Here is a 5,000-nt window from a genome sequence, read left to right on the forward strand (position 1 = left end):
AGAGGAGGGGAGAAGAGAGAGAGGGAGAGAGGGAGAGAGAGAGAGACAGAGAGAGAGAGAAAGAGAGAGTGAGAGTGAAAGCGGGAGAGAGAGAGAATAACAGAGGAGGGGAGAGAGAGAGAGAGAGAGTGCATTGGTAGCGGCCAGAGTACAATCCATCCGGCGCGGCCGCGTTAACCTTGATCACGGACCCAACGCTGACCATGATTAATTCGGGCGTCGACCATATTGATTCAGTTCAGGACGCCGTCTCCCACGCATTAACATGCAGCCTCCCCGCAGGCCTCTGACCTCCCCTGTTAAACCTCCCCATCGCGCCTCAGACACTGTACACTGTTGATCCACAAGAACACGGGGAGGACCCAAACCCAGTGCCGTCGGAACTGGGAGTCCGACACAGAGGGAGGCCGAGATCCCGCCTCCCGTCTCTCTCAAAAATCGACACTCACCGCCGGCGCCGGCGTTAGAAAACACAGTCTCTCCTTAAAGCGGGAGACAAACAAGCAAGGCGGGCCCCTTGCCGAGGCTCGTCGGCCGCCCGGCGAAAAGGAAAACAATTAGGGACGGACACAAACGTACGCACGCGCACCGTTAACAGCAGGTAATTATGGGATGTCTGAGGCTGAGGGATAGACAGCAGGTAAACACTGTGTGTGTACAATAACACGCACTTCCTCGATACACTTCTCCCCGCCAGCCCTCCGACGCACGCACACACAGACACACACCACACACAGACACACACACACACCAGCAGGCAGTGAGTAATTAAAAGGTGGCACCTAAGTTGCATTAGTTAAGGGAGGGGGAGAGAGAGAGAGAGAGAGAGAGAGAGAGAGAGAGAGAGGGAGAGAGAGAGGCAAATAGAGGGAGAGAGACAGAGACAGAGAGAGGGAGTTGGAAGGGTAGAAGGATGTTTCAATCCCTACTGTTTACACTCTACATCGATAGAGCTTGTTTGTTAAACGATTGTCTGCCCACGGCCATTTAGGATGTATGTGTGAGACAGGATAGTGCGGTGGTTAGTAGGCCGACAGGATGCTGCTACTTAAAGCCATGCATCTGAATTCATTGTAATCACGTTGGACACAAGTTTCTTCCAAAGTCAGTGATATTAAATACACAGGAAGTGTCCTGTGGTCCATAGTGCAAAACACAGGTCAGGTCTGTCACAAGGCTGTATAATGGTTGAGTCCATTCACGTCCACAGGTATATTGTGTATAAGTACATCAGTACGTTGTAAAGGAGGTTTTTCATACCTATAACGCGGTGACGTTAGTCAAATAAGAGCTTCCGTTCAAAGATGTTGAACATCATGAGGCTGGTAAAAAGAAAATATAAAATATATAAAATATACCAGCCGCTATTCAAATAAAGCCAGCGCGGTTTTAACAGTCAATGGCTCAGCTACTTGACGGCAATACACTTTTCCACTGTATGGCCCTTTCAATGTTCCCAATTCAATAGCACAGCCGGCTGCATTCAAAGTCGCCTCCGTGTAAAAGCCGGGCAACAAAAGCAAAGTGGAAACAGTCATTGTGACTCGCTGAACACTAACAGGTGCGCGTTAAATAGACGAGGCGGAGAGACAAGCCGCCGAATCACCATTCGATTATATCTTGAATACTATATATAATACTATAATCATAATAATAATAATGGATCAACACTTTTGTAATATCGCAAAGTTTGGGTTTTATGACTTCCGGATGAGGGATGCAAAACAATTTTGTGCTCCCCAGAAAATAGTACATATTCATGAGCCATCACGACAACTCATCAGTCATTTGTGCGGGGGGGGGGGGGGTTCTTGTCTAGTCAGGCCATAGAGGTGTGTGTGTTGTGGTGTCGACGAGCTATAGTCGCGTGTTGCTGTGTAGTGGAGCTATGATCATGTGTTGTAGTAGAGTCCAGCTGACGGTTGTCTGTGGTGAGCTATAGCTGTGTGTTGTTATGTAGTGCGGCGCAAGAGTTGGGTGTTGTGGTGGAGTCCAGTTACTAGGGTGTCTGTGTGTGTGAGAGAGAGAGCGAGAGAGAGAGAGAGAGAGAGAGAGAGAGAGAGAGAGAGAGAGAGAGAGAGAGAGAGAGAGAAAGAAACACACAGAGATAGATAACAACTAGCAGAGCACAACGGGGCTGTGCTAGTCAGCATCACACGACCCACAATCAGCATGCAGCCACAGGAACACAACAACACAGTTTGCCGGCTTTGAAAGCCCGGTTGTGAGCGCTGAACAATGAACATCTGAACAATCCTTCACCGTGCTAGATAGCCGTGGAGACACAGATATCATCAATAACAGGGGGGTGGGGTGGGGGGGGGGGGGTCGGCTGGGGTAGACCCCCAGAAGTGTAACCACTGCAAAGCTGCCAGAGCTGTGCACCAGGAGTGAAGCATAGCAACACAGCTAACTAAATGTGCCAGCATTGTTTTGCATCAGTAGCACAATATATATAAATATATATATATATATATATATATATATATATATATATATATATATATATATATATATATATGTATACCACACATGCATATATTAGAACCTCTTTTAGAAAAACTCAATCAAGTCATTAGAATTATATATATATATATATATATATATATAAATCAAATGACTTGATTGGGTTTTTCTAAAAGAGGTTCTAATATATGTACAGTATGTGTGGTGCTCAAGACTCTGAATCTCATAATCAATACTTATATAATTGTTGATCCGGTTGCAGTGATGCAAGTGGCCTATTCCCTTCAGAGTAGTCTGAAGGAAAGGTGCAACTATAACCCCCTTCCCCATCTACAACACAGGCACGGACGGGGCCCTTCCTCTTCAGCAGGTGGCTAACACCAAGCTTACTCGTCCAATAGTGATGGACTAGCTTTCTCAGGTGGTATCCCGGAAAAATAAGCTGTTACCCACCCTCCACCCTGGTCAACACTGAAACCAAGAGCGGTCTTAAGGGCTCTGTCGTTGTCATTATAGGCTAAACTACAACCACTGCTTTCAAATGGATCATTCAACAATCGTTCAACTCAAACAGTGCGGTGAACTCAGGAAAGGGGAATTAGGATGTCAGCTTTCCAACGGTAGATGGACTGCATCTATGTAGCACTTTTCTAACAAGTGGCAACTCAAAGTGCTTTTCAATCAATGCCTGACAATCACCCATTCACACACACACACACACACACACACACCAACGGCAGTGTCAACCTTGCAAGGCGACCAGCCAGCTCGTCGGGACCAGTTAGGGTCAGGTGTCTTGCTTACGGACGCGGCGACACTCAGCAAGGTGCAGCCCGGGTATCGAACTAACAACCTTCCGGTTACAAGTCGACCTCCGGAGCCACTGCCGCCCTAGGTGCTTTCCAATCGATATACTGGGGTTAACTAGTCCCACATGGGCCAATGAGACACAGGACGTCCAGAGCTCTGTGGAGGGACTCACAGGGCAGAGCGGATTGAGAGAGAGACATACACAATGAGCGAGAGGAAGGAGATAGAGTGATCATGAGAAATAGATGGGGAGTGAGAGGAAGCGAGACAGTGAGAGAGAGAAAGAGACACAGTGGAATAAAGAGAGAGGAAGAGAAAGATAGAGAGGGAGCTAGAGTGAGAGAAAGAGAGAGAGAGAGAGAGAGAGGGGCTGAGCGAGTGAGAGCGAGTACCTTTGCTCTTGCAAACAGATGCTCGCAGGTATTATCTGACAGAATCGACTTCTATATTTCCTTGGGAGATTGAGCCTTTATGAGCTGCAGAGGTATAACAGATAACTGCAGATATGCTTGACAGAAATAATGGTGTTAATATAATAATATCATATCTGATTCAAGGAGAGCACCAGCTGGCAGAACAGAATGCGCTATCTTAAATCAAGACACCAAGCGTTCACAGGAAACTTCACTGCTCCGTTTCCATTGCAACCTTTTGTATGTATACATTTTTGTTCCATTTGGTCGCTTTCTTAAGTGGGCACACAGGGCCAAACAACCAGGGAAATTGTGAGAGAAAGTTGTGTTGACTATATTAAAGCATACTGGATTTAAAGTTACGGATATCAAATCAGTTGGGTTCTGCTGAGCCGGTTCAAATTTAGGTTTTTGCATTTCACTATAATATATGAACGATTTCTGGGTAATTTCTGATTTAAACGGTAGTATGCTCGATGGACTGAAACACAGAAAAGTGAAATACCAGCCAGCCTGGAGCTATGAAATATGCTAATGGTGCTAAACGAAAATAATAAAATACCACTAGCAGGGCCTCACGTTGTTTGTATACGTAATGTGTTTAGACTGCTGTTTACCTACAGCGATTACGCTAAACATATATCAAATCTCACAGATCGCTTCTCAGCCGAAGGAGGGGGGGGGGGGGCGAAAAGCCAGGTGTGCGTCCGTGCATGCAAACACAATGTGTGGCGCAAAAGCAGCCAGGCTCGCTCCGTCTGACACATGCAGCAGGTGCACACACTAGCAGGGCGGCAGCAGGGGAACGCATACAAAGAAAAAGACCAGGCGGGGGAAAACTCAGTTTGAAATTCAAGACTGCTCCGTCCATCTCTGAAGGGATACCCCCCCCCCCCCCCCCCCCATTATAAGTGCGACCAAAGCGTATAGTCGTGGGTATGTGGTGATGGAGGGGCCATGAAAGTGTTGTGGCTAAGTGGGGGCGTTTGACTCCCCCCCCCCCATGTCTCTGTCTCTAAAGGGTCAACCGGTGAGGAGGCGTGTCTGGTACCTCTGCGCTCGGTGGTGATGACCAGCGCCTCCTGGGTCTCTCCCCAGCCCAGAGCCGTGCGGGCCGTCAGCCTGAACAGGTAGTTCTGCTGGGGGGACAGGCCCGTGACGGTGAACTGCCGGGCGTTGGAGCCCACCTCCACCGTGGTCCAGCGCTGGGGGTCGGCACTCTCCAGCCTGTAGGAGATCTGGTAGCCTGGTAGGAAGAGAAGAGACCGGGTGAATCAAGGTCAACCTCCTAATGGATATAGGTGTGTGTGT

At 48.0% G+C, this 5,000-nt stretch overlaps 1 pseudogene across 1 annotated transcript in view; it reads right to left on the reverse strand.

Annotated features, from left to right (window-relative positions):
* Nucleotides 1–5,000, reverse strand: part of LOC311341063 (protein sidekick-1-like) — a 209,210-nt pseudogene that overhangs the window by 15,107 nt on the left and 189,103 nt on the right. Inside the window, exon 22 of the transcript XR_014684114.1 lies at nt 4,741–4,935. The product of XR_014684114.1 is annotated as a protein sidekick-1-like (transcript). The remainder of the gene's footprint in view (nt 1–4,740; nt 4,936–5,000) is intronic.

The sequence above is a fragment of the Micromesistius poutassou genome, assembly GCF_964030765.1.
Source record: "Micromesistius poutassou genome assembly, chromosome: 3".
In the NCBI taxonomy this organism is placed as follows: domain Eukaryota; kingdom Metazoa; phylum Chordata; class Actinopteri; order Gadiformes; family Gadidae; genus Micromesistius; species Micromesistius poutassou.